Here is a 13,150-nt window from a genome sequence, read left to right as displayed (position 1 = left end):
TGTGCCACTATTACACTTGTATGAGCATCATGTCAGATTGTTTGCTGCTAAGTAGGCTAGACTATGTGTTGCTTGGTCAGATATTAGTCTTTATCCCCCAGTTGCTCATGTAGCACCTTTCAGCACTAGATGCACTGTCTGGGGACTGACTCTCTTCCAGCATCCAGCCATGTTGCTCCATGATACACATACCAACAGTGTATGGTGTCTTCAGCAGTATGGTCTTACCACTAACCAATGGTGGGTCCTCTAGTACTCTGACATAAATCTATCTTCTTTTGGGAGACCTTGTAGGTCTCTGTGATCAAAAGCTCATTGTGGATGATAACCACCTGCTGGTACTGAGAGTTACAGGTCAACACCTAAGAAGAGAAGGAAGAACAGGATAAGTGATACAAAGGGGGTGGGGGTGGGGTAGAAGGAAGCAGAAATAAGAGGAGATAATTGACAGTTTTTCTTGTACCCTGTTCAGGGCCTTGTGAATCTGGTGTTCTCTCTAAGGGTCTGGTGGAGGTTCAATCATTTGGTCTGTCTTTAAGAATGTAGAGTTTTGTGGTACTATTGATTTTGGGTCCAGTTTTGTGTCCCCCCACCCTACCGGTCCTCAAGGTGCTTGGTATGTATGTCGGCAACTTGGGTAGATTCAGGTTAGGTACTGTACATGAGTGAGACTATGTGGCAATTACCTTTCTATGATTAGGTGAGTTCGCTGAAAATAAGCTGTTCCTGGTTCGACCATTTTTATTCAAATTTCATTGTGTAGTTTTTCCTTACTGCTATGTAGAATTCCATCATGTAGATATACCACATCTTAGTTATTCATTTACCTAATGATGGACATCTGGGTTGATTCCAGCTCTTGGCTATTACAAATTGAGCAGCTATAAACATGGTTGAGCAAATGTCTCTAAGCTGAGGCATGGAGCTTTTAGGATACATGCCCAGTAAGGGAGTAACTGGGTCTGTTGGTACCTCTATAGGGTATCTGTGGCAGTGCATAGGGGGTTTGAATCCCAGAGGTGCAGATGGAACTACTCGCCTGGGTCTCCTTGACTGCAGTTACTATGAGAGTAGCCTGACAGTGAAACTCTGGTTAGGACAGCCACTTGGCATGATTGGGGGACTGGTGGGTTGCCTGAGAGCATGAGAATCAACTGATTCCCTTTTTTTCCCCTCCTCATCCTCCCACTGGTGATCCATTAGAGATTTCTCTCCCCTAAAAGTCCCAGTGACCCTTTGATTCCTTGCCTCTCCTTCCTAGGAGTTGCAGTGTGGTTAATGCATATGTGATCTTGATCCACAAAACAGCCTATCACCAATTTTGCTTAAGATGGTGCTGGTTTGACTTATAGAATGTTTATAATCAAGAGTTTTAAGTTCTTGGACTGCTGGTCAAGACAGCATCCTCCTAACCATGCTTCAGCTTCCAGGGTAACATCAGGCAAGATCTGTGGGACTCCAGTTTGAGTAGGTCTTAGAAGACATCCAGTGGGAGGGCACAGAAGAGCAAAGTTAGGAATCTGCTGATTCCCATGCTTTTAGGTAGTACACTAATCCCTCAGGTCCCCCAACCACTCACCCTAGCCACCATAACCCTGAATTCCTGACCAAGTTTTCTGCTGTGCTACCTGCAGGCTCCACTTCTGTGAGCTGTACACCTTTCCTGTCTTCTGGAGGCCTTTGAAGTGTGTCTGTCACTGGCCTGTGCATCTTTCCTATCTCTCAGAAGTCCTACACTGCATCTGTTAGTGGCCCTAGTGACATCTCTGTCACTTGGAGGCTCTTCTCGCCACTGTGTCTACCTGGGACCCACACATTCTGCATCTATCAGTGGCTTGCAGATCTTCCCTGTCTCCAGAAGGACCCCCATTGTGTCTTTTGGTGACCCCCACACACTGCAGCTGTCAGTGGCCTGCTCACACTATGTCTGTCAGTGACCCATGCACATAGAATCTGTCAGTGGCCTGCAAGCTTTCTCTGCCTTCCTGAGCTCCCCCACCCTGGCACCATTGCATCTGTGTGGCCAGTGGTCTCCTGAAGTTCCCCCCAACCACCACTGTGTACTGCCCATGCCTGGTTCCTATAGGCTGCACTAACTGATCCCACAGTACTCCACAACCTGCACAACCAAAAATACAAAGATACCATTAGCCTATTCTACAAATGAAATCCATACAGCTGACTTCATTGGCTCAACTTAATAGATAAAACCCAAGAGACCTCAAAAGAGAGTTAAATGAATTGAAGGTGAGCCAAGAAATAGAATATCTCAATAACTATCTGGTTAAGCTTAATGAGGACATATATAAATGGAAGAATAAATTCTAAAAAGCATGAAAAATATCAAAACATTGTGGGGTTAGTCATCAGTTATGGGTAGGAGGCAATGTCTCTGTGTAGCATAACCCAATGTGTAGCTCTGACATTGTTTTTTTTTTAAACCCCATATTTTATTCTGCTTTTAACTTTTTCAAACATCAGTCATTAAGCTTTGGTTACAACATTGCATGGGTCCACAAATGAAAAATTTTAAATCAATTCATATACTTCCACAAACCAGTTTTTTAAAAAAGAAAATCTACATACTTTCAAAAATTCATTAAGCTGTGACTTAATGAAAGAAGTGTATTTTTTTTAGATTCATGAATGTTATCTGCAGGCTTTTAACATTCATTATAGTAATATAGTTTCTGTTATATGAATTCTCTCACACATAGTAGGCTGTGAGTGAGAGGGGTAAAAAAATTTACACACTCTACATTTATTTCATTTCTGACCTGTGTGAGTTTTTCAATGCACAGTGACCTGTGACTGGGAGATAAATGTGTTTCCATTCCTATGGTTTCTGGCTTATGTGAATTTGCTAATGCAGAATTTGGTTTGACTTCCACAAGAAACCATTATCAAATTTATTATATTAAACTGGCTTTTCACTTTTGTGAGTTCTTTTATGAGTTGTGACCTACAACTTCAGTAAAAAAAAGTTTGTTTTGGTACCATAAAATTCTACATCCTAAAATGCAGACCAAATGGCTGAACCTTCACGAGGCCCTTAGCAGGAACATCTGAGCCACAAGACACTGGAGAGGGTATGATGAAGACTGACCTTAATCTTCTATAGCTTTTCTACCCTTTTCTACTTTTTTATATTAGTTATCTTTTTCTTCCTTTTCTTAGTGGGCACTGACCTGTAACTCCCAGTACCAGCATGTGGCTATCATCCACAATGAGCTTTTGATCAGAGAGACCTACAAGGTTTCCTAAAAGAAAGACATATTTCTGTCAGAGTACTTGATGACCCACCAAAGGTTAGTGGTAAGACCCTACTGCTGAAGACACCCTATGTGGTTGACACGTATAATGGAATGACATGGCTGGAAGCAGGAAAAAAATCAGTCCCCAGACAGTCAGCGTGTCTAGTGCCAGAAGGTGCTACATGGGTCACTGGGGGAAAATGACCAATATCTGTCCAAGCAACTCATGGTACAACCTACTTAGCGGCAAATAACCTGTTGTGATGCTCACACAAGTGCAATAGTGGTGCACAGCCATGGTGGGAAATCAACTGCTCTTGATTCGGCTAACTGATCCAGTCAGTGATATGGGACCCATAGCTGGAGCTGGGAAAAAAGTCAGAACCATATCCAAACATAAGCCCACTCTCCAATATCAAGCTAACATTAATCATGGGGTACAAGAGGGCCTACACCTATTAAACTCTCTATCAAAAAAGTAAGGGTTATCTTGGGCTGAAGAGATGGGTTAGCAGTTAAGTGCTTGCATGTGAAGTCGAAGGACCCCCAGTTTGAGGCTCAATTACCCAGGACCCACGTTAGCCAGATGCACAAGGGGGAGCACATGTCTGGAGTTCGTTTGCAGTGGCTGGAGGCCCTGGGGCACCCATTCTCTCTCTCTTTCTATCTGCCTTTCTCTCTGTCTGCTGGTCTCAAATAAATAAATTAAAGATTAAAAATTAAAAAAAGTAAGGGTTATCTCATTTGTCTGGTGCTGACTTACTATTTGTTGGAGAACTGGCTTCTCTTTTTCAGATAGATGTATATCCTAAGGAGAGAGCTACCCCATCACCTCAAAAGGGGACCAGCTGAAAATAAGGACAATTGGTGAAACAAGCAAGGGTACTGTTTTCTTGGTGAACCAGGTGCCAGAACAAGGGTGAGGAAGATCAACACAGAGAAAAATCTACTCCTACCAACTCAGAGATCCTGAGACCCAGAGGTCCCCAACACCTCATCACTGAAGCAGACCAAAAATGAACCCAACATGGCTCAGGGAAATTTTGCTGAAGAGGGGGCAGAAAGAATGTCAGAGCCACATGTTGGGTCATGATATGCAGAAATTTATCATACCCATTACTGTGGGCTAACTCCAGAATGCAAGACCCATATACCTCAACAAAGAGGGGCCAAGGGGAGGGGGTAGTTAATGGATGTGGCTCTGACATTCTTTATTCCCCCTGTCTTCTGCCAATTTCCCTGAGCCATGTTGCGTTCATTTTAGGTTTGCTTCAGTGATGAAGTCTTGGGAGCCTCTGTGTCTCTGGAAATCTGGTTTGATAGATTTGAGTGTTCTCTGTGTGTATCTTCTTTACCCGTGTGCTGGTACCAGGTTCACCAAGAAAGCAGTATTCTTATCATTTCACCAGTTAGTCTTAGTTTCAGCTGGGTCCTCTTTAGGTGTGATAGGCTGGTTATTTCCTTAGAATCTGCATCCATCTGAAAAAGAGAAGCAAATTCTCTGGCAGAAAGTGAAGTTAATGCCAGATAAATGGGATAACCTTTGTTTTTTTAGAGAGAATTTAATAGGTACAGAGATTTTGACTCCTAACCATAACTGATGGCTAACCCTCCAATACACAACCCATATTCCCCAACAAGGATGGTCCCTGCGGGAGGAGGCGGGGAAGACAGGGAGGAGGCTAACAATGGTACTAACTTGACTATATATACCAAGTACAAAACTGACAAAAAAATCAAAATATGACATGTAATTGGAACTTGACAATGTGATGGCTATTATACAGAAAATCAACAAAAAATACAAACCAAATTGAAGAGGTATAAACCTCTCTAGAAATCCTCAAAAAGGTGTTTATCCTATTGAAGACAGGACCTCAGAGCTTGAAAACAAATCAGAAGAAACAATTCAGGAGGCTCAAAATTTTAAGAATTTCACCAAATCTTGTGAATAGAACATGAGGTAGCTTTGGGATACCCTAAAATGCCCTAACATTCAGATTATGGGTATAAGTGAAGGGGAAGAAATTCAGACTAAAGGCATGGAGAAGTTACATAACAAAATTATCTAAGAAACTTTCCCACCCTCACAAAAGAGAGTCCCATGAAGATATAAGAAGCTAGCATAACTCTAAACAGACTCTACAGAAGAAAAAAACTCTCCAAGGCATATCATTATTAAAATGCCAAACAACAACAACAAAGAAGTTTACTAAAAGCAGCATTAGAGAAACAATACATTATGTGCAAAGGCAATCCTATCAGAATTACCTCAGATTTCTCAATGGAAACCCTGAAAGCCAAAAGAGTCTGGAATGAAGCACTTCAAAGTCTAAGAAATTTTGGCTTCCAACTCAAACTACTGTATCAGCAAAAGTATCCCTTATAATAGGTAGTGAAAGAAAAAATTTCCATGATAACAGCCAGCTCTATGATTATATGAACACAAAACTAAACTTCCTGGACACATACCTCCTGTCAAACCTAAAGTCAGAACAGATTACTTCAGGGAATTTTCCACACAGAAGAGCAAACAATCAATCTCAAGAGTCTATAAGAAGATCACAATAACCAAAACTAGAGCAGGTTCAAAAAAGTATAAAGTTCAATAAAACACCAAACCCCATAAAGCAATCCACATGGCAGGGATTAAATCAAATCTCACAGTTATAACCTAAAAGATTAATGGTCTTAAGTCACCCATCAAAATACACAAGTTAACAGGGTAGATCAGAAAAATGGACCCTCAAATTTGCTGCCTTCAAGAAACCCCTAAGGTTTCTCAAGTTGAAAGGATGAAAAATGATATTCCAAGCAAATGGAAATAAGAAAGAAGCAGGTGTTACTATATTAATTTGTGATAAAATAGACTTCAAATCCAAAGTAACACATCAGGGACAAGGAAGGCTACTTCTTACTCATCAAGGGAAAGATCCAAAAACAGGACATCACTATCATAAATCTATATGCTCCAAGAACAGGTGTACCACAGCTTATAAAACAAAATGTACCTGACAACAAAAGAGAAATAAACACTAACACCATCATAGTTGGGGACTTCAGTACTCCACTATCATTAATACACAGATCATTCAAACAGAAAATTAACAGAGAAGTAAGAGAGATCAATAACATCATAGATCAACTACACCTAACAGACATATACAGAACATTCCACCTTAATTCTACAGAATAGGCATTCTTCTCAGCAGCCCATGAAATAATCCCCAACATAGAACATTATTAGGACATGAAACTTGCCTCATAAATTCATGAAAATTGATGTAATTTCTTGCCTCATATCAGATCATAATACTTTAAAGCTTGAAATTAACAACAAGAAATGCTTCAGGAATTCCACCAGCTCCTGGAGACTAAAATGCATACTTTTAGACAATGCACGGTTAGTGGAACAAACCCCCCAAAATTGTAAAAGTTCTAGAATTGAAGGGCAATGAGAACACAACTTACCAAAACTTATGGGACACAATGAAAGAAGTCCTAAGGGTAAACTTCATAGCACCAAATGCCTTAATACCATTGACTAAGAGATCTCAAATTAATAACCTGACCATCCACCTAAAGGTACTGGAAAAAGACAAGAAGAATCCAACCCAAAGAGCACCAGATGGAAAGAAATCATCAAGATCAGAGCAGAGATTAATGAATTGGTAAATTGATGAAATGAAGAGCTGGTTCTTTGAAAAAAATAAGCACGATTGATAAAACCTGGACAATTTGATCAAACAAAAAAAGGGAAGTCTAAAATTAAAATCAGAGATGAAAAAGGAGAGTTCACAACAGACATCAACGAAATTGGAAAATTATCAGGACTTACTTCCAAAACCTCTACTCTAGAAAATTGGATAATCTGGAAGAAATGCAGAATTCCTGTATACATACCTCCTGTCAAACCTAAAATCAGAGCAGATTAATCACCTAAATAAACTTATTACATCCATACGATTTGAAAAACTAATCAAAAACCTTCCCAGAAAGAAAATTTCAGGATCATGTGGCTTCTCAGATGAATTCCATGAAACTTTCATTGAAGAACTAGAAACAACTTTTTTCAAACTGTTTTACATAATTGGAGACCAGAAAATACTCCTCAACCCCTTTTATGAACCTAGCATTACCTTAATGCCAAACCCAGAGATACCACAAGAAAAGAAATCTATAGGCCTATATCCCTGATGAACTTATATGCAAAGATGCTGAACAAAATCCTCAAACACTGAATTCTATGACACATCAAAATCATTATCCATCTTGATCTCAAAATTAATATATCCTCAATACGAGAACCACATCTGTAGGTCACTATACCTGATATAAAACTATATTATAAAGCCATAGTAACTACAACAGACTGGGACTGGCATAAAAACAGACATATGGGCCAATGGAACAGAATTGAAGACTCATACTTCACATTAATTAATTACAACTACTTGATGTTTGACAAAGGTGCCAATAACATAGACTGGAGACAGACAGCATCTTCAATAAATGGTGCTGGACAAATTTGATAATGATATGTAGTAAAATGAAACTGGGCCCACTCATCTCACCATTCACAAAAAACAACTCCAAGTAGATTACAGCTCTTAATAGAAGATCTGGAACTCATCTCCTCTTGAAAGAAACAATAAGAGAAACTCTCCACAATACTGGAGTGGGAAAGACTTGTTGAACAAAACCCCAATAACCTAGGGATTTAAAGAATCACTCAACCAATAGGATCTCATGAAACTAAAAAGCTTTTGCACATACATGCCATAATGAGAGCCAATAGATTACCCATAGAATAGGAGAAAATTTCTACTAGCTATACCACTGACAGAGGCCTAATATCTAGAATCTACAAAGAACTCAAAAAGCTAAACAATAAAAAATCAAACAACCCATTCAAATTGGAGCAGATAACTGAATATGGAGTTTTCAGAGAAAGAAATAGAAATGGCTAACACACTTAAGAAAATGTTCAACATCACTTACCATCAGGTAAATGCAAATTAAAAAAAAGCTATGAGATTCCACCTTACTTTTTTATGCATGGCAATCACTAAATATACAAACAACAAAAAATGTTGGTGAGGATATAGAGAAAGAGAAACACTCCTTCACTGTTGGTGGGAGTGGAAACTTGAACAAACACTATGGAAATACATGGAAATGCCTGAAAAGGATGAATATAGAGCTACCAAGTGACCCAATTATTCCCTTACTGGGTATAACCCCAAATGCTTCATGCTTCCCAACAGAGATGTTATTTGATCAACCATGTCTATAGCTTCTGAATTCATAATAGTGAAGAAATGGGATCAACCCAGGTGCCCATAATTAGATGAATAGACAATGAATTTGTGGTACATTTAAACAATAGAATTTTACTCAGAAGAAGGAAAAAAATCACAGAGTGAAATTTTTAGAGACTTGGAACAGATCGTACTCAGTAAACTCACACCAGCACAGAAAGATAAAAAACGCATGGTCTCACTTGTCTGCAGTTCCTAATCTGGATTATCTTGAGTTATTGACATACCTGATAGTCAATTTGAGGCCCAGACAATAGGGATATGTAGGGTTTGGGGGAAGAGGAAAGGTAATATGGGGAAAAACACAAAACAAAACCCAGAATGAACTGGTACCATAGAAACCTTTATCCTTGAAGATAGACTAAAAGATTGAACCCTCAACAGGAGTATGGGGGGCACCTCAAAAGTAGGGCTATGTGGGCTGGAGAGATGGCTTAGTGGTTAAGCGCTTGCCTATGAAGCCTAAGGACCCCGGTTCGAGGCTCGATTCCACAGGACCCATGTTAGCCAGATGCACAAGGGGGGGGGCATGCATCTGGAGTTCATTTGCAGTGGCTGGAAGCCCTGGCTTGCCCATTCCCTCTCTCTCTCTCTCTCTCTCTCTCTCTCTGCCTCTTTCTCTCTGTCTCTCTTATTCTCAAATAAATAAAAATTAAAAATTTTTTAAAAAGTAGGGCTATGGAGAGCATGGGATGAAGTTTAATGTTAAAAATAAAACACTCTGGCTCTGGCCTATGACTCCTATTACCAGAAACTGTTGCTAGCCACATTGAGCTGGTGACTGGAGAGACCTACAAGGTCCCCAAATCAAGACAAGCTTCAGTCAAAGCACTTGATTACCTACCTGAGGTAAAAGATAAGACCCTATTGATGAAGACACCATATGCTGCCAACACAGAGCATGGAGAGACCTAGCTGGGATCAGGAAGAGACCCAGACCCCAGACAGCCCATCAGTACTGGAAAGTGCTACATGAGCTACTGGGAGAACATGGCCAACAATTGTCCAAACAACCAAAGGTCTAAGCTACTCACAAGCAAACACCCTGATAAGATGTACATACAAATGCAAGAATGGCACACAGCCTTGGTAGGTAACCAGTGGCTTTTTGATTGGCTAAGAGAGTCGCTCAGTGGAAAGGAACCCATATCTGGACCTGGGAACCAGGACATAATTCTATGGAGACAAAGTTTATGGTTTCTAATGTCAAGTTCTCACTAGTCTTTGGTAAAAGAGAGACTATATCCATCAAATTCTCCCTAAATTAATCATGCTTATACCATTTAATCTATGCTAACTTCACTCTCTGTTGGAGAATCTGTTTTTCTTTTTCATTAGGAAGCAAGACCCAAGGAAATAAACTACCCCTCACACTTTAGTTAAGCTCCAGCTGAAACCACAAAGGAAGTGGGGAGATTGGCAAGAATGCAGCTCTTCCATGGTGAGCCTGACAGTCAGCACCAGGATGAAGGAGACAGATAATGAGGATACTCAACATCTACCAAAGCAGAGGTCCAGAGGTTCCTAAGAGCTCATCACTAACGTAGGTTTAAAACACATCCACCATAGCTCAGGGAATATCATGGAATTGAGGTGGAAAGATTTTAAGAGCCACAGGTTAGGACATCATGCCCAGAGGCATTGCCTCCTTCAGCAACTGACTGTTGCTTCCAAAATGCATAACCCACAACTCCATGGGGAGTACTTGCAACCCCACTGAGGAGGGCCCCAACAGAATGGGGACAAGAATGAGAAAAAGGACAGTTACCAATGCATGATATATACATACTAAGCATGTCTATAATAAAACAAAATAAAAGAAAAGAATTTTGCTACTAACCTCTTATCCGGTGATGTTTCCAGTAACATCATTCATGTTATGAAAATAGGAAAATGGTTGCTTGCAGGGAAAATTACTATTTTTAAAGAACAGAGTAAGAAGACAGTAAATATATATGTAATTGGATCCCAGGAATGTCTAAATTCTTTTTCTCTTCACAATAAATTTCAGATTTCTCAAATATGTATACAAGCAATTAAAATACAGTGAGTTACATGTTAATAATGCAAATAAAACTGTCATGGAAACTACAATGACTAAATTCCTAATCTCCCAAAGGTGGTATATATTTTGACAATTAAACAAGCCATAGTTGTGGTCAGAAGTCTGTGGTACTCACAGTAAACATGTCTTCCACTTTGGAAATTTCTTTTCCAAATATGGTTCCTAGTTGATCTCTGACTCCAGCCAGCAGAAAACCAAAGAGGAGAATCTCCAGTAAGGCATAAATGATACAGAAGATTTTCCCACCTTCCATGTGGTATGAGATGTTTCCAAACCCTGAAAGACAAAAGGGAAAAAAATTCAGATGTTTATAAACAAGTGATAATTTAAAACATCTCACTCCAATATTAATCCAGAAATCCTCAAATATTATAAGATATGGATTACCGACTCCAAATAGAAAGGGCTCGTTTTACATAATGTCTTTTAATGGGTTGTATTATAAAATCCTTATAGCAAATATTCCCTTAGAATACAACATGTAACTAATACTTTGATTACACTTTAATAAGATGATAAAGAGTGTGGCACTAACACCTGGAAAACATCCATATTTCATCAAATTTACTTGCATCTCTCAGGCACTGGTAGTCCCATTGACTATAAAACCAGCATTTAGGTTACCCTGAGAAGAGCTTGGGGTATCCCATATGGCTACATTATTTAAGGCTTAAAGTTGTGTAGCAATTTTTAAATCTTTTCATTCAAATACACTCCAAACACGAGAACTAAAAACAAACTTTTGAAGTTCTAAAGGCTTTGAGAGTTTCCACTTTAATGCAGGTAACATTCTTATTATGAATGAAGCAGTTTGATGTCACTTGTTTCAGAGTCACAAACATGCAGGACACACAGTTCCAGTCAGAGCAACTGTTAGATAGACAATCCATTTTTTCATTATCTTCCAGTTTAATTAATCTAAATGTTTTGCTTTAAAATGTCTCTTACACAATAATGTGAATAGATATTTGATGATTGACTTTCTGTGGCTAATTTGTAGCTTTTTTAAAATTACCAAATCCCAAAGCCATGATCTGTTTAAAAAAATTCTATTGTCTTCTCTATTTTTAGTTTTGCTATGGGAAGTATGAAGTTAAAAATATAGATCAATGTAGAATATTTCTCCTTAAAAATTTCAATGTGGAAATAAAGTTTGCAGTTGTAACTTTTGCTTTGACCAAAAGAACACTATAGGCCTGAGATATGGCTTAGAGATTAAAGTGCTTGCCTGCAAAACTCAAGGACCCAGGTTTGAACCAGATGCACATGGTGTCACGTGTCTGGAGTTCATTTGCAGTGGCTGGAGGTCCTGGCTTGCCCACTTTCTCTCTATCTCAAATAAATAAATAAAAATGAAATATTTTTTAAAAGATCCCTGTAGGGCTGGAGATATGGATTAGCTGTTAGATGTGCTTCCTGTGCAAGAATGAGGGCCTGGCAGGGCTAGAGACTAAATGAATGAGTTCAGATCTCCAGATCTTACATAAAATGGCTGGATATGGCCCTGCACACCTGAAACCCTGGTTTTCCAGGGAAGCAGAGACTTAGAATCCACAGAGTCCTGGAGTCCTTTTTACTATTTCCAGAGCCTCAGAAGCTCTGGAAATAGTAAAAAGAGACTCTGGCCAAAAAGAAGACTAAACAGAAGAGAAACAAACTGGGTCACCAGATGTTTCACACTGGCCACTGCAGGTGAGCATATAGAGAGATGCAAAGACACATACATATACACATACCACACATACATATACATATACTACACATACACATACATATACATAGACTACACATGCACATGCATATACATCCACTAACATGCACATACATATACATACACTACACACACACATACATATTCATACACTACACACACACACACACACACACAGCATGTTATACACACACATACACAAGCAAAATGGAAAAAAAAAAAAGAGAATACCATACAAAATCCCTGTCCTACCCATTGAAGTCCTGTCTTTGCTTCAGGAGTCAGTGAAGCACATTTTGGTGACAGCAGAACCCTGAAGTCTCCTTTCTCTTCTGATATCATCTTCTTGTCCAGTTGTTGGGTTGTGCTCCATTAGCATACTGATGGAAGCTACTAATGCCAGCAGAACACTCACGTTGGCAAATGAGGAGGGTTCAAAACAGGATGTGTGGTTTCTGAGATGCCTAGACAATATCTGTGGAGACAAAACTCATGTTCTCATACATGAATATTCATGGTGCCATTATTTTCCTTTGGTGTATCTGACAGGAAGTTATTGTATCTTGGCAAATATTTTTCTGTTGTTGTTGGAGATACTGAGAAATTGGAGAGGCAGTTTCATAAAATAGTAGAGAATTATGCTAGGAAGAAGTTGAACTTCATGAATCCCTGAACTCTTAGACCAAGGGGAAAATATTATGGTTTCCACTTGGTCTGGACTAGAGTTCTCAAATTAGATGTCAAAAGTCAAAACACTAAATCAACATAATATCAAATCAAAGGCATTCTTAGGTCAAAT

General features: G+C 39.3%; 1 long non-coding RNA gene across 1 annotated transcript; it reads right to left on the bottom strand.

The window, feature by feature from the left end:
- Positions 1-10,415: 10,415 nt before the first annotated feature.
- LOC123453646 lies at positions 10,416-12,717 on the bottom strand. The gene is made up of 3 exons (XR_006632906.1): positions 12,604-12,717; positions 10,756-10,916; positions 10,416-10,491 (listed from the first exon to the last, which is right to left on the bottom strand). It is a non-coding gene; the product is annotated as an uncharacterized LOC123453646 (long non-coding RNA).
- Positions 12,718-13,150: the final 433 nt, after the last annotated feature.

This window comes from Jaculus jaculus, chromosome 12 (genome assembly GCF_020740685.1).
Source record: "Jaculus jaculus isolate mJacJac1 chromosome 12, mJacJac1.mat.Y.cur, whole genome shotgun sequence".
NCBI lineage: Eukaryota > Metazoa > Chordata > Mammalia > Rodentia > Dipodidae > Jaculus > Jaculus jaculus.
This window is presented reverse-complemented; position numbering and strand designations above follow the sequence as displayed.